Source organism: Lissotriton helveticus, chromosome 2_2 (assembly GCF_964261635.1).
Source record: "Lissotriton helveticus chromosome 2_2, aLisHel1.1, whole genome shotgun sequence".
In the NCBI taxonomy this organism is placed as follows: Eukaryota; Metazoa; Chordata; class Amphibia; order Caudata; family Salamandridae; genus Lissotriton; species Lissotriton helveticus.
In genome coordinates, this window is record NC_136060.1 from 400,660,750 (window position 1) to 400,685,436 (window position 24,687).

Genomic DNA, 24,687 nt, shown 5'->3' on the forward strand with positions numbered 1-24,687 from the left:
CCAGCAAGGTGAAAGGAGGCATCCCTGTACTTGCATGAGGAGTAGTCCTCATCGCCCACAACATGTCAGTGATCACCACCCTCCAGTGTAATCCATTGATTAAAGCCAACTGTAGCTGATCTTTGATAACACGATTAAAGTGCTCAACCAGACCGTTGCTAGGGGGGATGATAAAGGGAGTTGAGAATATGCTTGATGCCATGTCCCTTAGAAAATCCTGCATCTCAACAGATACAAGTTGAGCGCCGTAGTCCATCACTAGCTCCTCCGGGAATCCTTCCCGAAGAAAAACATCCATGTAAAAGTTAATAATAGTTCCAGAATTGACTCCATTTATAAACCTCACCATAGGCTATTTGGACATATAATCAATCAACACCAAAGCATATTTAGGAGAGTTATCCATCACACCAAAATACCCAGCCACATCAAAAGCCAACTTGCACCAAGATGAGTTCTTTACAGTAATGGGATTGATGGGAGAAGGATAAGTTACTTTGGTTTTATCGCTCAAAACACACGCACCACATTCACAAACACAATGCTCAATGGACTTATCAACACCCGGCCACCAAAAGTCCTCTCTAACCCGCCGCTTCATGGAGCGAATTCCCAAGTGACCTTTGTGTGCCAGGTCCAAAACTTTCTTGTGCATGCTCACAAGCATGACCAGTAAACCATCCCTCCACAGAATTCCACCCACAAGGGATAATTCATCACAACCCCTCTTAAAAGAAATCAGCTCAGGAACCAAATTCGAATTGCTAGGCCACCCATGAACCATAAAATCCATCACCCTAAATATCTCAACATCCTCGGACATGGCCACCTTCCAGTCACTTTCACAAAGAGCACCATCAACAGTGTCAGCTACTGTACTAACAGCGCACACCATTTCCTGGCCCTCGACCACCGTGTCAACAGGAACCTCAATGAGAGGTTACCTGGACAAACAATCAGCTACGAGATTCTTCACACCCACCACATACTCCAGACGATAGTTAAACTCATTCAGTCTGTACTGCCTCTTGGCTATACGTGGAGTAGCCCTATCCCCACCTTTGGTGATAAAGAGATCCACCAGCGGTTTGTGGTCAGTTTTCAGAACAAATTCATTCCCCCACAAGAAGCTCTAAAAGTACTGTACACCCCACTAGAGAGCTGGTGCTTCCTTCTCTATCGTAGAGTAAGTGTTCTCCGCCCCCGAAGTGCTCTGGAGTCAAAAGCAATGGTCTCTTCCCTGTTATCACATCTCTTCTACAGATGGACAGCCCCTAAACTAACATTGCTGGCATCAGTGGGGACAATGCAACGATCATTAATGTTGAATGGCTTGAATGGACGTGCCTGTGTAATTGCTTCCTTGAGAAGCTTGAAATCAAAACCACACTCAACAGACCACACATACTTAGCATTCCTTTTCAAGAGCTCGCGCAAACGCACTGTCCTGTCGGAGAAGTTGGCTACAAATTTGGCATAGTATTCAACTCGCCCTAGAAAGGAACGAAGCTGGTCCTTGTTTTGGATGGCAAAAAGGTTTACCTTGGGTTCAACCCTGTTCTCAGAAATATGGTGCCCCAAATAGCCTACACCATCTTGAAGAAATTTGCACTTGTCTTATCTCAGCTTTAGCCCACTAGACCTGACTATCGCCAACACTTGTTAGACTCTAGTATTATGCTCTAACCCAGTTTTGCCATGAATAAGGATGTCGTCCTGGAAAAACACGACTCCTGCAGTGCTCTTGAATAAATTTCCCATGAGGAGCTGGAACACTGCAGAAGCTGATGCCAAACCAAACGGCATGCGTATATAGAAAAATACACCTTCGGGTGTCACAAAGGACGTGAGGTGTCTTGAATCCTCATACAATTCCACCTGATGATAAGCGGAGATGTCCAGTGGAGCATCTCGTTGATGTTAGGCAGAGGCTAGCGATCCACCCAAATGCAAGAATTAAGGTTGCACAAGTCCATGCACATTCTGAAAGACTTGTTCGCCTTTCGCACCAAAACAACGGGAGACAACCATCCGGACCCCTCAATGGACTCAATTACACCCATGGTGAACAAGCGCTCAAGTTCTTGCCTGAGTTCACAACGTAAACTCAACGGTACCTTGTGCACCTTGTGTGCAATAGCCTTTGCACCTTCCTTAAGAACAATGCGGTGTTGAAAACCATACAATTTCCCAACTCACCACTAAAAATATTAGAATACATTTGAATCCAGTCATCACCGGATCATCGTGCCCCGATAACAGTATGCACAGGAGTGGCAAGGGAAGAATCACAGTAAAACTGTTTAGCTTCATGTTTTGACAAGACCATATCCGGAGGGGTCGGGTCTAGAATAATCCCATGCTCACCTAGCTCCTCCCATCCCAACAAATTTGCACCATCTTTTACAATGTACACTGTCCCTTGTGCAAAATCCCCTTTGAACTCCAGATTTCCCTCAAACTTGCCAAGGACCTCCACTCTATTTCCACCATAGGCAAAGATTTTTATGCTAGACTGATCTACAGGAATGTTACCCAGTCTTTCAAAGCCCTTGCGATTGCTGAGGGTAAATGGAGAACCGATAACTTATATTCATGCTATTCAAGCTTATTGCAGACGCAGGGGATTTCCTTTGACAAGGTTGAACAATGGAAGCTATTTCTACCACAACATCTGACTGTTTGGAGGAAGAGGACAAAACTAACACCATATCATTATTATTTTCCTCCCCAGAATCAGCATAATCCTCCTCTACGGTTTTCACAGTTTGTGATGGTCCCTTGTGCGCCACAGGAGTCTAGCATACACGTGCCAAATGTCCTTTCTTGCCACACTTAACCCCTTGGCTGCGGGGCACATTCCCCCGCTGTGCTGGGGGGCGGGGGGGCGCGTAAAGCACCCCGGTGCTCATGACAAGGTCAGCTCGTCATGAGCTACGGCGCTCATGACGAGCTGAGCTCGTCATGGTCACACCCGTTGTAATGAAACGTTCAGCACAGCAGGGGAATCAGCCCAGCGTGCGAGCGTTCCACGGAACGGGCGAGGTCATGACGAGCTCAGCTCGTCATGAGCACCGGAGCGCCGTAGCTCATGACGAGCTGAGCTCGTCATGAGCACCCAAGGGGTTAAAGCAAGTTTGGGTTACAGCAAAACACAATTTATAATTTCCCAGGTGTGATTTCCTCCCACAGCGGTAACAAGAGAGGTCGAACCTTTCAGATTTGGGTTTGGACAGACCAGGTGCAGGCGCAGGTGCAGAAATGCGAGGCACATTCGTGTTGGTTCCTTTTACGGATTTGCTGATGGGTTTTGTACTATCTAACTTAACTTCGTTGATGGCACGGCTCCACTCATCTCCTTCATACTAAACTGAGAATGCTCGATGCTTCTAGCTGAAGTGAGAGCGGTTTCAAATCAGGATCCTCAGAAGATAAAAGTTGTTGCTGAATCTTCTTAATGAACATGCGTTCATTTTGCTGATCGCTAATTATCTCGTCTCTGAACTCTCTATAATTGCATGTGACGACTAGGGTTCCGAGAGTGGCTAAAAAATCGTCGATTGAATCTCTGTTTTGATAAGTGAAGCATAGTTGTCTATCATTAAAGAATTGCCATCATCACTCTCACTAACACTCGTGTTCATAACTTCTTGGGGTAAAGTCTTTAAAATACTTCTCCCTTCAGAACACAAATTGTACACTAGTACGGCTTTCTTCTTCTTTGAGGTGAAAGTGTCCCCATTTATCGCCTCTAGATAGACATCAAATGTCTCCTGCCACTGCTGCCAATTAATAGGAGGAGTACCGGGTGATTGCAAAAAGGGGGGTGGTGCAAGTACGCGATCCATTGGATGACCTTGCATGGGAGAGTTGCTGCCCCAGAAGTCACCACCAGCAAATGGTCAACTTGCAGGTAGAAATTGTAAGAGTGTACCAGCTGTGTTTGTAGCCAAAATACAGTCAAAGAGAACAAGGAGTGGACATCACTGACGGGCAAATGAGGAAGTAGTTACGACAATGTATAACGCATTGACACACAAGGTGTGTGTTTAAACTTGTGTGAGTGGGCAATACAATGGGTGTGCATGTCACCATAATGAACAAACCCAAGAATAACTCTTTGACACGCTTGGTGTGCGTGTCACTGTAACAACAAGATGTGCGAGCAATATAGAAAATTAGCTGTACAATACTAATGATAACTTGGTTGACATGCCAGGTGTGCGTGCCACCGTTAAATCCATCAGTACGTAGACAAGAGAAATGACTTGATAATTTCCAATGATGATAAACAACCATAAACGCTGCAATCAATTTCATTTTCAATGTGAACTCTGTTACTAAGCCGGGCAGGACAGCACTAACAATGCATCAAATATGGCACTTACACTGCGTGCAATGCGTGCTTCACGTAAGTTTCCAAAAGCTCAAATCAGGCAGCGCTCTAGTCTATGATGTTGAAATCGCACGTGCGAGTGCAGCACTTAGAAGATGCGGCTAGCGGCGCCGGAGGTAGCACTACTGGACTTCAAGCGCGAGGCACAGCACCAAGGAGGCAAAGTTCACCAAAAAGGATAAAACCTCACCACAACCTCCGTCGACAGCACAATCTTAAGGATGGAGAACAAACCACATTGAAGTCTTCACAGGGCAAGTTCCGGTAATGCTCCGCAAGTTTTCTCAACAATGCCCACCAGGCGTGGCACTAAAACTTCACCACAAGAGGCAGGACGGTTACAGCATCCAGCAAGACACGGTGGGGAAGACTGGGAACCGGACAACTCATCGCCACTAAAAAGAAGACGTAACACTGGTAAGTTTCTCAGTCTCCTTTATTTCTGTCTGGTCTCCCAGCTCCCCAACAGCACCTGCCGAATCACCAGCATTCTATGTTCCACGCAGGGAACCCAAAGATGGGTAACACAAGATCCCAACAGAGTTATTAATGAATAACTGAATGCCTTGTTAACCTATGTGTGGAACTGCAGAGAGGGAAATTAAGTGCACAATTTCTTCAAAACCAGGGCTTATAAAACATCATTTATAAGGACTTTGTCTATATCTATAGGAGCCCCCCCTCCCGCCCCACGTCCCCTCAGAACACCTAGGGGAGACTTTAGGGGTTCTGAATATGTAGAAATATTGCTGACCCTCACTCAACAGTGCTCCTAGCACAAAAGTTGATTTTGGAAGCACTTCACTACAAAGAGGGAAGTGAAATGTGCAATTTCACTAACCCCAGGGCATATACAATCTATTTTACAATGGTCCTCCTTATGAGTACCTGATCCCCCAACACTGGGACACCCATGGGTAGACTCTGGGGGTGTCTAATATGCCACAATATTGTAGTTTATTGATTTTTATGTGCCTTTAAACACCAAAGTCGAGTTTGGCCACAATTTGCATGTAAAAAGCAGTCCTGCAACACAGGGCTGCTTTTAAGCTGACCTCAAGCCTCAGCAGTGAAAACATGCAAGTATGCCAGGCCCTATTATATACTAGGGACTTAAAGGTAGTTTTAATCCCCTGCTCTATTATGTACTAGGGACTTATAGTGGATGTCATGCCAATCATAGGGCTACCCTAACCCATAGTGTACCGTAGCGAATGTAGGTAGTTTCACTGTATTCAAATTGTGTTTTCAGCACATTACTGGCCCTTGGCCTGGTTAGGCAGAGCCCAGGGACAGTCAGATTCAGTTACCACTAGTACCAGTCAGCAAAAAATGGGGGTGCCCGGGCACATGATGACTTTGCAACAAACCTTAAATAACCCTCCAACATTTTTGCAAAATTACTTGTTTTCTCTCAGCCAAGTTAAGCTAACCTAGCGACAAGATCTCTTCTCCTGTGCCTAGGAGATTAGGCATCGGGAACCTCTGTCCCATTTGCAACTCTCATGTCACACCTCTCCTGTGTGCAAAGCAGTCATAAAGTACAATCCTAATGTGTCCATCCCAGGAAACTGCTAACGCCCGCACCACATCCCCAAAAATATTGAAATCATTTGTTTGCTCTGCAACAGAAAAAGCACAGCCACGGAATAATGTCTTCCACTCAGGAACATCTTCCTTTTTTCAATTAATACACATAAAAAAGAAGACGTGTTATACTGTCAGTAATAGCAAGGTGCAGTAGCTACTCCCTATGATCTCTATTAATAACCTTTTAACTGCAAGTAAAACAAAAAAGTGGGAAAACATAAAAGCAGAAACGTTTAAAACAAGCATTGTCATAGCCAATAGGTCTCGCCTTTGGGACCTTATAAGTGTTTAGCCACGCAACAGTTGATGTGGTTGCACCAAGGATATTGTGCTGCATAACTAAATACTTAGAATGTCCCAAAAGCGAGACCTATTGGCTATGCCAATGCTTGTTTGATTTTGTTCTTCAACGTTGCCCATGGAGGAACGCTGGAGGGCCCAAACACACTGTTCTGTAGTGAACAGGAGCAATATGCAACAAACATCTGTACCAGTTTAAGGATTTTTGGGGCTCCAGGCAAGGTATATAGTGCGATACTCTGTTTGGAATACTTTAATGTTATTATCCATTTCTATATCATCCAAGCCCTTGTGTTAATAAACAGTATTGAGTTATATATTAAGCTTGCAGAAGTTGGGGCACAGAAAAACAGCCGATAGATAAATCTACCAGGCTTCCACCAGTTAAACAGTGCAAAAAGAAGCTTGACCAAGCATTGATGAAACATTTTTTTTTGCACTGAGATCTACATTTTTTTAATAGGCTTTCAAGATTTTAGGTGTCCAATTTGTCTGTTCTTCCCATTCTAGTAGAGAAATTCAACGTAGCTTACTGGCTGTTTCAGTAAGACCTATACAATTTTGCTTGAAATTGTATTTTAATTCCACAATATTAATAAATATATTTAAAAAACCTTCCACAACTGGCATTCTTGCTGCAAAGGGGAAAGTCAAAGCACTGCTTTGAGGATGTTCATCATTCCGTGGGAAACATCTGATCATTTTCTTCCTAATTCTAGTCCCAGCCTTCTCTTTTCTTTCCGTGGGTATATGTCTCTGGTCAGACGGTGACCTCTGGTGCTGCTGAGTGAGGGACACTGGAGGAGGCAGGGGAAAATAGGACAAAGAGATAAAGATAATTGTATAGCGAGAGAGGTGAAAACGAGAGAGAAGGGAGGCGAAGGCAGGGATGAGGTAGAGAGAGAAGTAAGGTAAACAGGGAGAAGGGAAGCAGAGACAGGGATGAGTACAGAGAGAAGTAAGGTAACGAGGGAGAAGGGAAGCAGGGACCGGGATGAGGTACAGAGAGAAGTAAGGTAAGGGGGGAGAGGGAATGCAGAGAGAGAGGGAGAGCGGGACTGAAGGGGGTGACGTCCACTGTCTGTATTCGTTTTACTCTGCTGATCTTGCGGATTGTGATGTCAGATGCCCAGGGTCTGTTGCTTGTCAGTTCCTTTGGTTTCTGCTGCCGGGTCTAAAGGTAATTTCCTGTCTCTTGGCAAATGATCTCTTGCGCCCTGGGTCCGGGCCAGAAAACTGTGGTTTCTGTGAGAATGTGAGTTTCTAACCTGAGCACTTCCGCTGAAGTTATACATTACTCCATCCTCGTGCTACTCTGTTCATCCGGTACGATGACACGGAAAAGGCTGTGCCACATTTTGTCCGCTTGCTCTGGTGTGGACGTCTGTCTGTCTTTTCTGCCTTCTCTCCAGTCTGACGCGTGGGCCCGTGGTGCAGGGGAGGCGGCGGCCGAGTCTGCCGACACATGTCACCTTTCTCCTCACCTCAGCCTCCGGGGGATCAGAGATGAGAGCAGACCTCAGGAGAACACAGGCCTCTTGTTCTCCACAGCCCCCTTCCAGCTTGAAGCAGCCACCGCTTCTCAGTGGAAAGCTGTGTTAACGCCTGTGTATTAGTAAACCCCCAGAGGGTGGGAGCGGCAAAGTGTAAGCTGTGGGCTGCCAGAGCAAAGTGTAATTGAGTAAGCTGTAAGGTCTGTAGGGCTACGAAACTCAAACACCCGAAGAAAGAGTCTGTAACTTATGGGCCGTTCACCTCAGTCTTGAGTGAACCAGTGGGAACGATGGGCAGGACCCCTGGAATTATGTGGTAATCAAGGACCAATGTACAAGGGATGGTTCTCTAAATTATGTGGCACATTCTGTAGTATTGTTTTGCTATTTCATCTTTTTAACTTGTATTTTTACTGTGTATGCAAAAAGATCACGTTATTGGTACTGGTTTAACAGCGCTATACTGAAATCAGCGACTAAAAGTTGACCAGTTAACTTTCACTAATGCAAACGGGCAAGCAACACATTTTTTCTGTTGGAATCTACAATTTTTACAGGAGAGTGTGGATTTTGTGGAAGGTGCAGTGAGTTCGTAAGTACGTGAAACAAGCTCGCGCGGTAGCAGGGGGGAGGAGGGTGGCCTGCACTTGCGAGAGAGATAATTGCTGCCAAATGGCGGTGCCCGCTCCCGCAAGTAGATCGCCTCATGTGCACGCGTTGCCATGGATAGCAATGGAACGCGTGCACGTGTTTGGCTAAAAAGCCAAAGCGTTCGGAAAAGGTCTTTTTGCCTATCAGCACATGCGTGCTGCGTAGGCGAGACCTAAAAAGGAATATCTATACTACTATTATAAAGCAAGAACTTTGGACCTTTGAGGCGGGTAAACTCCGGAACCACAGTGCCAATCCACATACCCGATACATCATTGTAATCGTCAGGCTGTGCAGATGGACATAGGCTATATAAATAAAAAAAATATACGTTATTTTAAAAATTGACGATAAAAAAAAAGTAGTCCCTTGCAAGTAGCGCCGGCCGCGACCTGCGTGGTGACATCAGGAGCGCAGGGAAGAGCGGCGCGCAGGAGTGGAAGAGGAGCGGCGGACATCAGCGCGGGGGGGAGCGGCAGACAGGCTGGAAGGAGCGGTGAGGTGCGGCGGACAGGCGGGGAGGAGCGATGAGGAGCGGCGGACAGGCGGTGAAGAGCAGCGAGGAGCGGCGGGGAGGAGCGGTGAACGGCGGATGAGGTAGGTTATTTATTTTTTTATTAAGGAGCACCGAGCGGCAATGACAATCGTGAGCCAAAAAAATACAAGAGCTAGCAAACGGTGCATTAGCGTAGCAAACGGTGCATTACAGGAGAAAAAAGTGACGTGTGCAGGAGCGGCAATGACAATCGTGAGCCAAAACAATACAAGAGCTACCAAACAGTGCATTAGCGTAGCAAACGGTGCATTACAGGAGGAAAAAGTGACATGTGCAGGTTACAAAAGCATACAAAGTAAACATAGAGGTATAATACTGCAATATATGGAGGAAGGCTCCGGGGGACCCACGGACAACGTCGGGGTGGCGGGGGGCCTGAAGCCTAATTGCTCCCGGACAACGTCGGGACGGGCTGCTAGTTTTTTTAGTAAACTAACTATACAGGAAAAAGCTATTCATATATAAGTTTTACACAAAAAAAAACTTGTTGCTAGTTTTCCAGGAAGAATTGTGTTTACCATACATTCAAATTTTGCTGACCTACAAATTCCAGTTTGCTTATATTGCATAACGTCGTACCAGATCTTATACTTTTATTTGATAATCTGCTATTGAATAAACACTCGTTTGTGAATTTTTGGATTACTGTAAATAACAAATTACTTTTATTGTACACCCTCTTATCATCTTCAGGATCTTTTAATGAACAGAAGTTAATCTCCTTTTCAGATGCATTTTACCTTTGTAGACAATATATAATTATCCTTTATGAGTTTACATTTATCAGAGCAGAAATAGTGGGTGATAACCATTTCCAGTGCATCATAAATCAAAATACTTTTCGGGAGCAAGACATTATCAAGGGTGGCAGACATTTTTTTTAGTGATCTAGCATGACCTAGAGAGCACAGAGTATAACCCCTTTGGTTATAACACGTTGAGATGCAAAAAGAAAATCGAAAGTACAGTGACATGTTTTTTGCAAATGTATTCAGCTTGGTGCTATATGTTTGGGCTGTCAAGTGGTTTATGCTAGATTTTTTGTATACCTCAAGTTAGATTTAAAGGTTTGGCTACTGATAGAAATATAGACATGAAGGGAAACAACAGTGTCACACTAATTCGTTTTTGATGTATAGGCAATTTCCAGTGTAAGTAAAAATATCGGATTTTAGGAGTACGCTATACGCAATTAAGCATTGTTCACGAGACATCAAATTACAAAATAATTTTTTATGTACCGTTATATAAGACTGTTATAAGCCACTAATACAGAACACCTGCTACATTCTTTTTCAGATATGCACCAGAAGAAATGCCTCTATGTGCAATAAAAATGAACTTCAGGTAAGGATGACTATTGATTTTTTCAAATTGAATAATATGTTTTTGCTTATTTACACACAGAATTAATACTTAAATTAATAGTTATTCAACCACTTGTAAATAAAGACAGCTCACTATTATATGTAAGCGTATACTATCTATAGCATGTGTTATACACTGTTAAAATGTTTTCAACAACAGATATTGCGATGGGCAGATTTAGAGTGTCACATGTGCTGGCCTCGTTCTCCATAAAAAGCATTGGCAAGCCCAATAGATCTGGCTTATAACTGAAAGTGATTTTTCGGTCACAGGTGAGTTAAGGCACTTAATAACTCATCATCCATGTACTCTATGCTCATCCTTGCACTCATGCATTCATCCATCCACCAACCTACAGACTCATTCATTTCTTCACCCACTCAATGATCAACAATGCATACACACAAACTCAACAAGCAAAATCGAGATAAAATTAAAGAAATAAAAGCAGAAAAGGAACAAATTGATGTATTAAACAACAGGTAACATTTTATCACAGCAGTGGGTGACTGTCTTGGAATGGCATTGTGACATAGTAAAAAAATGATACATTAAGAACAATACCATTTATAAAGAAACGGAAGCAACCTATTGGATTGGTACTCCCGCACGTAGATATCTCGCAAAAATAATCATTTCTAGAAGTGAAAAAATTCAGAAATATTGGCATCACTAAACGTTTGGAAAGAAATGAGGCATACATATAATTCAGTATTGAGGTGGGCTTAAATTAGCAGAAAAAGGTAACAAAATCCATAGTTGTTCAAACAGGGGGCCCCAAAATATGTCTTGCCCAGGGTAAAAAAAAAATCTTAAAATGACACAACAATTCCTAAGCATATAACAGTGAGACACCAAAACAAAGGAAAGAGTCGTGGATGTCTGTTCCTCCCCATCACTAGTGGATGCGGCTAAGAGATTATGACACAGACATATCCAGTCCTTTTCCTCTGCTACAGGTTAATGAATGAAGGCTGCAGGAAGAAGAATGTACAGGCTCATAATTGGGAGGAATTAGGTTCTTAGGTAAAATAGTATTTCCAAGATGGCAATTTTAGGCAAGATAAAAATGGATTGGAATGTCCCAATAAGCCCACATGATTCCATTTGGCTGATTTCTGGATGAACATGTCACCCAACCCATCTACAATCTGATACTAAGCAAAAATAAAGAATAAATGTCAACACCTGCCATACTGATAAGCAGTTTCCCCACATCCAGTAACACATCTGCTTCTCATTGCATCAGCCCACTTTGCACTCAATTAGAATCTATACCATACTTATCTCCCCACTCCATTGTCTTTAGCCTCAAGACGTCCATCCTATACATTAAACTCTTCATCTCATTATTGCTACATTTCATGATTACTCCGTCCTCTACCATGCACAGTGTTCTCATAAATGATGTCATTTGAAATGGAATGAGCATTGTGATGAATGCTATTATTAAACATTCTATAAGTGATGTAATGTGAAAGGGTATAAGCAGTGGATATGGAAGGTGCGAGTTATAGTTAATGTAGTATGGCTAGCGAGTTGATGACTACTTAAGAAGATGCATGAGTTATAGTATGTTTGGCCGGGGCACAAATTATAACTGTAAGATATAACTATAATCATAGAATTTCTAAGGTTTGTGAAGTATAAGTTGGCTTTGTATAGAAATAATAAATCAAGTTTTCCTATCCACAACCAAGCTCAATCCTACATGTTTTTAACCGAATGTGTTTGTTTATTTTAAATGTGTTTCTACATGGCACAAAGACAATCCATCTTGATATGTGTTTCAGACAAAAGTACCTTTTCTGGTACATTACAATGTCATCATTTAGAACATTTATAGTTCAAGATGATTTTATGGTAGTAGTCACTATGAAACACTTGACAAAAATGAATCAATTGGACTGTAAAAAAAACCCAGAGATGCTGTGCATGTCCAACTGTTAATGGATCCAGCTAAGTGATTTCATATTTGTGAAGACACAAATACTTTTGCAAATGTCATCACCCATGTCTGGCCACTCATTTACATATTTTCGGAATTATGTAACTACAAATTACAAGTACCATTTTTTCTTCATAACACTAGTAATACAGCAACTTTAAACTTTTCAGATAAGAAGGTAACTGTCTTGTCAATTTTAAGGCAGTCCGTGCTCAAAAGTAAGAGTACTATCATTACATTCTGTCTACCCTGTGTTATTCTTTAAGTAGATGTTGTAGTGTTCCAAGGCTTTTTGCCTCTCGATAATGTAAAATTAAGGCATAAGTAGAATAAGTTCATCCTGAAATAGAAGTTTGTGAAGCAGTACAGTTAAAAAATAGCAGGGATTTTTCTATTTTTGGCAGTGCATCTTTGAATCATAAAAATGAAATATTTAGTTGCCATTGTTAAATTAAGTGTGAAGGTAAGTTCTGAATAGCAGTTTAGACATTAGATTTTTTGCAAAGCTTTTGATATTAAACTGTTAAATGGAACAGATTTGCAATCAGGTATTGGTAGATATAACATCTTTTAAAGTTTGTATCACTGGTTCCTGTATGTAGATAACTAAATAATTGATGTTCCCAAGGGTAGCTTATGCTGAACAGGGCATAATTCATATGAGATACGCAAGCTATAATTTCTAGAACAGCCACACATAATTCTTGTTGTTGAACTTGAAAATTGAAGAGCTCCCCTACACATATCAACCATATCTCTGATGGCACTTGTAGAGTGGCATATGTGCTTTTGGGGCAACATCTTTTTTTGAAGATTTATCAAGGTGTTGCAGAAGTGTTTATGTACATGCTGGTGGATCATTTCTTTGACATATGGGAAGTAAAAAAGATTATAGCAATTTATACCATTCTGATTTTGAAACTGATGCCCTGTCATTTCCATGTGTTTTGTTTTCTGTATTTTTTTGGTGGTACTTCCATTTCCTATTTGTCATTATAGGTTGATTAATTCTTACTTTAAAATACATTTTAGGTTTATTCACCAAGATGAGAGTGTTTCTGTTTTGCAAATGATTATAATCTATTATGCAGCTAGTGTCTGAATTAATTCTTGCCTCATCAACATTGGTAATATACAGTTCTGTAAGTTTTTTGGTTTTTTACTAGAAATAGAGCAGCTCATGCCTTTCTCTCTTTGAATACCGTTGACCCAATGTTAATGAGTGCATAATCTAAGCATAGTCCTTGTATTTGTGTATTGCTAACGCATAATCTAAATAATCTAAATAAAGCAGAAACTGTTCTCTATGAATATATACATCTTTTGAAAGTAAGAATCTTGCTGCACATCAGGAGATATGTTTGTGTTATTTAATATGGTTAAATTGGACCAAATGAACAACATATTCAGAGGTATATTTTTAAAGAAGTGGCTGAGCTGGCATTAGCCTCCTTGTCTTAATGCTGTGCTCCACCACTTCAGAAATGCAGGGCTGCACCATATTTACAACAATATGTTGTAGGTCACGTAAAATGCAGTGAATGTATTGCATGCAATACCACCATTGAAGTATTCACCTATGACAAACTAAAGTTTGAAAGGAGGCATTACACTAATTGTAATTCTGCAAACGTTATTTATGCTATTTTCTGTCCCTATATGAAAATATATGTTGGACAAATAACTCAAAAAGCCAGGCTATGGATCGGACAACATCACAGCAGGATTCGCTGCAGCTTACCTAACCCCCACTAGTGGACCACTACCAGGCATTTGGACACAGTGAACAGGATTTCACCTGGACAATTATTACTGCAATCAAACCCCCACCAAGAGGAGCAGACATCTCGCAATTTTTGAACAAAGAGGAACTAAATTATATACTAAGAACAAACAGCATTTGAAACGGCCTCAACTGTCTTGAGGACTGGACCTCATTACTGTAAATTGTGGAATTGGTAGTATATATAGTGTTGTACGCGTGGTGAGTCTCGTGTGTGTGTTAGCGCGTGTATGTGTGTGCACGATGTGTGAAATGCATGCTTGGAGAGAATGTAGTGGGTAGAGAGACAGTTGCTGTGGGAGAAGGGTGGAGGTTGCTGTTGTGCTCGGTGTCGCTGTACTACATCTTACTTCGTGAATAAAGAAGAAGTGAAGAACTCAATTGACCCTACGAGTCTCTTTCAACATATGGCGACGAGCGGGATATGGTAGCGGCACTGAGCACAATTTCGTCAAATTCTTCAAAAAAAATGTTTTCGTTGCTTAACCCCTTGGACGCTCATGACGAGCTCAGCTCGTCATGGAGTGCCCATTCATTTCAATGGAATTTACATGAAGAGTCTCCAAGTGCCTTAGCATCCAAGTGGTTAAAGGATTATTATTCCTGGAAATTCGAATTTCTACAATCGACCTGTACTTATCTAGTGGACTTCTAAACGATTGATCTTCTGAGCGGTAACATTTTTCCTTTAAAAAAAATATATATATATTTTCAGCAGCACTCACCGTTGTGTTGTGCCGTTGTGTTGTGCATTTTTTCAATCTGCTTTCTGCGCGAGTGGATTACGAGTAGATTACACATCAGTGCTCCGCGCGAGTGGATTGTACGTGAGCGTTCCATTACAGCTTAATGAAAAACATTCTCTTGAGTTTCCGTAGCGGATCATCTACGTCATCACGCATTACAACACAACGTAGCAGCCATCTTGAATTTAATCACAGTATCCTAGCAACAGGCACCGCGCATTAATCATCCAGTACCATGTGCTGATTTTAATGCTGCTGGTGTTAAATTCTTCATTTTAATTTGTTGCATTAAGGAGCCGTTTATTATCAAATGCCGAACATACTCAGTAAGCTTTTCGGTTATATTTCTTAACTCGGAGTTCATGGTGAATCCTTGGGAATCTTCATTATTCGAATTTACAAATTGGTTTTTTTCTGAGAGAATTCAATGACAAACTTTGGTGAACATTTTGCCCAAATTAATAATAACTATTAACACAATTTGAACTTTGGAGAACTTTTTGCTCAACTATTGGGAAAATATTTTTTTTCCTTTTTGGTTTGTTTATTTTTGCTTGCATTTATATTTTCTTTATTTAATTCAAATGTCTTCAATTCAACCACCGCCGTTCTTTTTGGCAGAATCCGGTGAACCTCCAATTGCATGGGATTTATGGCTTGACATGTTCGAAGCTTATGTTGAGGTTTTAGCTGAAGAAGAATCCTCTCAAGAAAGAAAAGTATCTTTACTTAAACATAGACTTGGTGCAGTAGGGTTAAGGGAATTCAAAAATTTACCTAAAATTGAAAACGCTGGTGATATGGGTGTTTATCAGTGTGCTGTTAAACAAATGCAGGAGAGATTTGGGAGGAAAATTAATGTTGTTATGGAAAGGTTTAAGTTTCATTCCAGGACTCAAAAAAAGGATGAGTCAATTGATCAGTATGTTTCAGCTTTGAGAGGTTTAGCTGTTACGTGTGAGTTTGAAAATATGACGTACGACCAAGTCTTACGTGATCAAATCCTTATGAAAACTAAATCAAAAAAAATTCAAGAAAAGTTATGGTCATCAGGGAGTACTTCGTTAAAAAATGCCATCGAAGTAGCTAGAGGTGTAGAGATTTCGGACAAATGTATTCGTGAAGTCAGAAATGAGAAAAATGATTATGAGTCTAGTTCAGTTAATGTGATAAATAAGGGTGACAAATCCAAATTCAAGAATGATAATAAGTCATCTACTAACTATCCTAATAAGAAGAGTAATGAGAAAAGTTATGAGAAAAGCAATGAGCAAAAGAAGTTTGCGTGTTATAGGTGTGGATCTACCAACCATTTAGCAAACCATAAGTGGTGTCCTGCACTTGATAAAATATGTACTAACTGTAAAAAAAAAGGGACATTTCACTAGAGTATGTCATAACTTTAAAGCTAAGGTCAATTTTCTCCAAGATGACGAGCAAGATGACATTAATTGTGTCCAAATTGATAGTCAAGATAATAATTTTCACGTAATAGGTGAAATATGTAGCGTACATGATGAGCCAATTAAAGGGACGAGTAAGGTCAAAAAGTTACCATCATGCATTGTCAACATTGATGGTCTGGAGATAAAAGTTATGGTAGACTCTTGTGCATGGTATACCATCATGGGCATGGAATTGTTTAAATCTCTTTGGCCCAACAGATCATTATTAGGACCGGATGTACACCCCGGAAGTTATACTGGACATAAAATACCTTTAGAAGGTTTTATATTAGCTAAGATTAGTTTTGGACACAATTCGGGTCAAGGAATTTATGTAGCTAACAAAGGTGCAACCATTTTAGGGTGGCCACACATATTCGACTTAGGTATGAAAATTGATCCTAGTTTGGATTGTCCTGTTTATTCTATTCAGAATGATTGTTATGAGATGGACAAGTACTCAATTCTTCAGGAAAATTTTCCGGATGTATTTTCCAATGGCATTGGTAAAATGGTTGGATTCAAGCATAGAATCATTTTAAGAGAAGGTGTATGTCCTGTCAGACAAAAACTTAGGAATGTGCCTATTAGCTATAGAGAAAAATTGGGTGAAATACTTAAAAAATTGTGCAAGGATGGAATTGTTGAACCAGTTGAGAGTTCAGACTGTTTTTCGCCAGTCGTGATTTCTCTTAAATCCAATGGCGATTTGCGTTTATGTGTTGACCTAAGGTGTTTAAATGAAGCCATTTGGGTTGATACATTTATTTCCTCTTCCAAATCTGCAAGAACTTACATCTTCTGTTGGTGGGTCCTCTTGGTTTTTCAAGATAGATTTAACAAGTGCGTATCACCAAATTGTTTTAGATGATGACTCTAAACATTATACTGCTTTCATTACCACAGAGGGAATGTTTAGATATAAACGTATGCCATTTGGCCTTGCAAGCGCGTCTGCAGTATTTCAAAGGGAGATGTGCAGGATCTTACAAGGCATTAAAAATGCTAAAGTATTTCAGGATGACATTTTAATATATGGAAGGAACAAGGAATGTCATGATGAAAGTTTATATGCTGTTCTAGATGCATTAAGAAACAGTGGATTAACTATCAAAAATGAGAAATGTGTGTTTGGGAAATCTGAAGTGGAGTATTTAGGACATGTTATATCCAAAGATGGTATTCGACCAAAAATCAGTCATGTTGATGCTATTCTAGCTGTTCCTGAACCTACAAATAAGGAAAAATTGATGTCGTTCCTAGGGTTAACAGAATTCTACTCACGTTTTATTGAAAATTATGCCTCGAAAGTTGAACCGTTAAGATCATTGTTGGTGTAATGTTTACATGGGGCGAGCATCAAAAAATATGTTTTCAGAAGGTGAAGAAAGAAATAGTTACAACACCATGTTTGAAACCCTTTTTGCCAACTGCTGAATGCATACTATCTGTGGATGCGTCTGGGTATGGCATTGGTGCTGTGTTCTCTCAACATGTTAAATCAGGGAAGTGGGTAGTGGCGTATGCTTCACGCACGTTAACAAAATCGGAATGGAATTATTCCGTAATAGAGCTGCTTCATGGGCTGCTGAGAGATTCAGGATGTATGTGTGGGGGAGAAAATTCAAAATTTGTACCGATCATAAACCATTGGTAAATATTTTGAAACCTGAAGGTGGGAAGAATTTAACTCCTAGGTTAGCTCGTTTAGCTTCAAATCTACAAATGTTTAGTTTTGATATAGAGTATATTCCTGGTAAAGATAACGTAGTTGCGGATGGTCTTTCAAGATTACCTAATGTAGATTTGACAGGAATTGAAACTAATAGTGATTGTGAAATAGCTTTTACCATCAAAGATGTGTTTTTGATAAATGAAAAGGATGTTAATAGTATTGTTTCTGAGGCATCTTGGATGTGCGAGATGGACAAGGATGTTGCTTTGAAAGAGGTTAAACGGTTCATAATTGATGGTTGGCCAAGAGAGTCCAGCTTACGGGGTGAATGTGCTGCATTTTCAAAAATTAAAGAGGAACTGTGTGTTGTTAATGATATTGTCCTAAGAGGTGACAGAATTGTGCCTTCAGTTAGCTTAAGAGAGGACATTGTTGAGAAGAGTCACATGGGGCACGGCGGTATGTCCAGCACTAAAAGAAGGATTAAAGAGTGGTTTTGGTGGCCAGGGGTTGATTCCATGGTAGATCGATTAGTGAGGAATTGCAAAGTTTGTGGTACCAGTGATAAGGTGGCAAAGCCATTGAATGTGCCTTTAACTATGGTGAAGTTACCCGAGTATCTATGGCAAAAAGTTGCTATTGATTTCATGGGTCCATTTTCAGCTCTATCAGCAAAGGATTGTTATGCTATTGTATTAGTTGATTATTATTCGAAATGGCCCGAAGTAAGAATGGTAAGTGGGATGACTACGGATGTGGTCATTGAGTTTTTAGAAGATGTGTTTTCAAGGGAAGGAATCCCGGAAGTTCTGGTTTCGGATAATGGACCTCAGTTTGTGTCACAAAAGATGGAAGAATTCTTAGTGGTAATGGGTATCAAGCACATCAAATCATCACTATATCATCCCGAAAGTAACGGTCAAGTTGAGCGCTTCAACAGGGTGGTTAAGGAAGTGATTGAGTTGCCATTGAGTGCAGGTTTACCCTGGAGAAAAGCTCTACGAGAGAGGTTGACTGCATATCGTGTTACTCCGCATTCTGCTACAGGGAAAACACCTTTTGAGGTTTTGAGAGGTAGGAAACCATTTACTGGTTTAGTTCCTTGGTGGTTGAGGAAAAGAAATGATAAAATGCAGTGCAATAATAATGATATTGATAAAGAAATCAGATCTGAGGTCAAAAAGTATCAGGATCGCAGTCAGCAATATCATGGAGGAAAATGTAGTTGGCCCTTGGTTAAGATAGGTCAAATGGTTCGGGTAAAGAATCCTAGGATTGTATTGAAGGGTGAAAGTGTATGGTCCAAACCCTTGAGAGTAATGAAGGTGTTTGACAGTGCAGTAGAATTGGAAGATGGTAAGAGGTGGAATTTTCGACAATTGAGTTTTTGCAATGAGAGGGAAGATGTGGTAGGTTCCTGATCTGGTGGTGTTGATGAAGGGACGTGTAGTGGATATATGTTAGGTGATGAATTTGGATTAATGAAGGATGTGGCGTCAACCGGTAGTACGGGTGGTTCGAGTACCAGATGTTCAAGTGCCAGATGTGACACAGGGAGTGATGTTGGTGATACTGTTGATATTGGTTCATCTTCTACCAATATTGGTGTTGAAGGTGAGACTCTACGTCGTGGTAATAGAACAAGGAAGTTGCCTGTCCGATTTTCTAATTTTAAGCTAGGGTAATCCTCTTGGTGGTGACTCAAGCCATTGAGGAGGAGGGTGTGTGGTATTGGTAGTATATATAGTGTTGTACGCGTGGTGAGTCTCGTGTGTGTGTTAGCGCGTGTATGTGTGTGCACGTGTGGAATGTTTGGAATGCATGCTTGGAGAGAATGTAGTGGGTAGAGAGACAGTTGCTGTGGGAGAAGGGTGGAGGTTGCTGTTGTGTTCGGTGTCGCTGTACTACATCTTACTTCGTGAATAAAGAAGAAGTGAAGAACTCAATTGACCCTACGAGTCTCTTTCAACATAAATCATTGACACTAGTCCGCCTGCCTCTATTGCCAATGCCTTAATAAATTGAATAGACATCCCTTACAGTGTGACTAAAACTCCACCAAATGTACACACTGTATAATACACTGGCTATGTTTGCATTTTGCTTAGACATTATCTCTATTTTTGAAATGCACACCTACTGTTTTAATTGTGAACCACATATTGTAAATTATCACACTTGTCTTCCTTTTTAACTATCACAATTGTATATATCACTTTGGCCTTACACCTTTCCCAGATGGCCCCCGCCTTTTCCTACTACTGTGCCTCTTCTATTTTCAAGCTCCTAAATCACGTGCGCCGCAATTACATCACATGATGCTGAGCTAAGCTCAAATAGTAACTGACTCACTCCCACGGCACCACGAATATCCTGCTGGAGCCTTGCCGAACTGGCCGCCTCTCAAGTATTTACTCGGTAAGTTTAACTTAAAGACAGCCTCTCGACACCGCGTCCGGTTGCCTATGCAGTCCACTAACTTTAATCCTCCCTCCAAGGTCGCCCACCGTAATCGCAACCCGCGACGGCTTTTTTTCATTGAATTATACTCCACCACTTGATTCGTGTGATATGACCCTGTACTGAAGAAACCTACCTCCGGCCTTACTAACGGGTAAGACCTCCATTCTCTACTGCCTTCCGCCCAACGGCACCATCACCATGTCCCTAAATAAGCTTATTTTCACCCACAGGCATTTGCCCCCCTTGGCCATAATGCACAACTCGCCGGATCGGCTCATCACGAGCCTGACTCACTCGCACCAAGAACCTGCACGCTAATCGTGTGTTGCTGGCACCCTGTAACCTCTGGTAAATAATGAATTCCTTAGTGTATCATCCGCAGCACAGTCACATATTCCCAGACTTTAGTCCAACCTACCTCACTCTGTTCCTACACATCGCCAGACCCTCCTGATAAACATTGAATTAAGCCTTTACAGCATCAATCGCGGCATGCATACATACCAACTAAGCCTCACTCAACTCTCTCGTGATGACTCTCCATCGCTATCTCTGCTTCTGTCAATCTCACTAGGCAGAATTTTCCTTCCTTTCTTTTCCGGACCGTCGCAGGCTAAAACACATGTTTTGAATCAATTTCATGCATCATTCCCTCACTTTCCTCCCCCACTGCTTGCTCATGTAATGCAGGCATCTTAAACAAGTGGTCTGAACTTGCAAATGGTTTTAATATGCCTTTTTCTTCCCAAAATTCCTTCCCTTAATTGTAAAATGTATTTTTGCCTTATTTAAGGGTTGCCAAACAGATTAATGTTTGCACGCAGGCATGTTCTTATTTACTGCCCTGAAGATGATCCTATGTATCTAAGTTGAGGGATTGAAACGTCGACACCAATTGTACCATATGGCACCAAATACTGTGGATGTAATGCACAATGGTACTAATACAAAAATTAAGTCTGCCTAAAATGCACTAGAAAACAGACACCCCCCCTCCTTGCCTGAACCCCCTCCCCTCTAATCTTTTGTTTTGTTTGTATGGGTCGCAGGTTGCGCTCCACTTGAATTGTTGTCACCAATTGTATATAATAAGCACATGGTTTAAACAAATTCTGTCCGGCTGGACAAAGAACATAGGGCCAGATGTAGGAGGCAAAATACCGGTCGGTAGGCCGATTTCGGCCGTTACCGACCGGTATTTAGGAATTGGCATGTATGGGCCTTGATTTTACAGAATCGGTAAATTTACCGATTCGGTAAATTTACCGATTCTGTAAAATACCGAATCGGTAGTTTTACCGATTCGTTAACTTCTAGATGTAGGTGGGACTCTTCTGAGTCCCAAAGGCCTTTCAGATTCGGTATTTTACCACCCAATCCAATTGGGTGGTAAAATACCGAATCCAGGTGTGCATGCACATGTGTGCATGCACACCTATGCCATGTGACAGACAGACATGCCCTTAGGGCATGTCTGTCTGCCACATGGCACACATGCCTGTATTTGGGGTGCTAGAGGGTGTCAAAGTGACACCCCCTGCACCCTTGCTGGAATCGGTATTTACCGAATCGGTAAATACCGATTCGGTAATGCCCATTGATTCCTATGGGCTTCAATGCCCATAGGATTCAATGGGCATTACCGAATCGGTATTTACCGATTTGGTAAATACCGATTTTTACAGATTTGGTAAATCAAATTAAGATTTTACCTACATCTCCCTCATTTTATTTTACCGATTCATAAATACCGAATCGGTAAAATTCGGTATTTATGAGTCAGTAAAATAGAATTACCTATATCTAGCCCATAATGTCTACTTAGCATATGTTGATTAGTTCCTTTCTACTTATTGTCTAGGGACCACTGTCTTTAGTAACATTTAGAAAGTGGGCATTTCTCTCCTCTTAAAACCCTCTGTGCCTGCAGTTTGTCTCAAATACACATCTGGAGTGGGTGGCAGCTACACTTTGTGCATTCACTCTAGGCAGTCACAAACACAGGAAGGTTATGTGTGTCTGAGAACTCATCTGCATTCGGATGGCTTTTCCTGGGCAGTAAGTTAGGAAGGAGCTGACACTCATACCTCAATGGGCAGTGTCCTGTCCTCACACAAAGGGTCGATTACCTCCTGTAGTGAGTCTGGAGCCAGGGCTATAAAGAAAGAACCTCTTTGCACTTCAAAGACCCTTCTTTGAAGTCACCCCCACTTCAAAGGAATAACTGGGTTTTAGTACTGGGTCTCTGATTTCACCAAACCAGACACTTCTGGAGCAGTAACTGAACTATGTAAAAAGAACGCCGGTGGCGATCCGCCCCCATTATACATCGCCCGCATGCAATTTACCCCCTGCCCTATTATGATGGCAGGGGTACCGCGGCGGATGGAAAGTCCGTCTGCCGCTTTTCCGCCGGTCGATTTGTCGACCGGCAGAAAAAGGACACAGTATGGTGACGGTGTCTTGCAGACATAGCCATTCATATTATGATGGCAGCGGAAATAAGCCTTTCCATGGCAGCGATACGCCATGGAAAGGCATGAGGTCTTTGCAATTGGGGGCCCGTTGCAGGCACCCATAGTATTGGGAGGGTGGGGATGCACATGGATTTGCATGAACAAGCTGGCAGGCACAGCGCGGTGCCTGCCATGCTGTGCATGTAAATGCACAATATACATATTGTGCATTGTGGCGGGTGCTGCTGACAGCACCGCCCGCCTCAATTCATAACATGCTAGATGTGACTGTCAGTGTGGCGGTCGCATCCGAATCTGCATTGCGGGACCGCCGCACCCCTGGCGGGTGGTCCCGATTACCTTTAAGGCGGCGGGCGGACTATGTCCACCTGCCATCGTAATAAGCCCCGAAGTTATGGTCTATTTTTGCATGGCATTTATTGCAAAGATTGTATCTTTTTTCTGCAAATAGAAAGAGTGTTAAATTTCTCCACTGTATTGTATCCTCATTGTCGTTCTTTACAAGATCAGTCATTTTTTTTGCTTCTAATAATTTAATTTTTGGAAAAAAATGCAAATCTGTTTCAGAAATTACTTCTTGAAAATCAAGAATATACATTCTGTGGGGAGAGCATTTTGATATAACAGAATGTGGTCACACATGATTTCTCAAGAAACCTAAAAAATGTTCTTGAGGTAAGTATTGGTACAAAATGGGCAGGCGTCCAAGTATGATTTTTTTAAGTAGTGGTGATGTTTTATATGGAATTAGAAATGTCCTTAGCTTTAGAATTGATATGTCTTTGATATTACAAATTGGAGGGTATTCCCAGTCATATACGAGGTTCTTTTTTTTGTCCTGTAAGTCTTCACTAGATACTGGTTTTGTTTGACTGTTTTTCTTGCTCTACTACATTTCCATGTAAGACTTCATAACACTGGCCTGTGATGGAAAGCACACACTTATTCTGTTGAAGGAAACTCTCTCCATGAATGTACGGTTCAGTGCTTGATGAATTTGTCCAAGTCCCCTGAAAAAAGTTGCAGAAGTTTAGACTTGGTAATTGTTTCTTCCATACTATATGTATTTAATTGGTGGAAATTAAATGGCTAAGGCTTCTTACTCAAATCATTTTGAAAATGAACAGTTTGTTTTTACAAAAAATGTTTGTTTCAACAAAATGTTAAACATATTGGTTCTGTCTGAGTTTTTCCATCTTTTACCATATTAACAGATGTGTTTGAGTGTTACATTTTTTAGGGCAAGTGTTTTATAATGCTTTGCAGTTATGTCCTAATGTTGCCTTTTCTTGTAATAGTGTATATTTATGTGGAATAGGCAGCATTTGTCGAATAGCTAACTGTTAAAGGTGGCATTTTTCACAATCACATGTTGCTAACCTTTATTAATGATTGTCAGGGTGTGTAGAAACATTAGAAACATGTTTTATAGTCTTACCATTGCTGCTGTTTGTCTTTGGAAGTCCTCTTTCTCTCTGCTCAATAATGTTCTTCTCCTGTTTCTGTAGTATAATTTCTTTTTTTGTTTCTAAAGATATTGTCTTTTAGGCATTGTGTAAAATTCTATTTGCTTTCCAATGGTCAGCAGAGTCTCTATGGATGATGGTGGTATTAAATAGTGTTAGGCTGTGTTTCGAGACAACTTGGTATTATTAACCAATCACATAATGCTTTACTTCTTAATTTAATTTTTTATCTAGTGTTGAATTCATTTTCATGTGACCAGAAATGTATTTCTATTGCTTTGCTGTTAGTTGTTAAACATCATTGCTGCGCACCAGTTTATTTTCTTACCT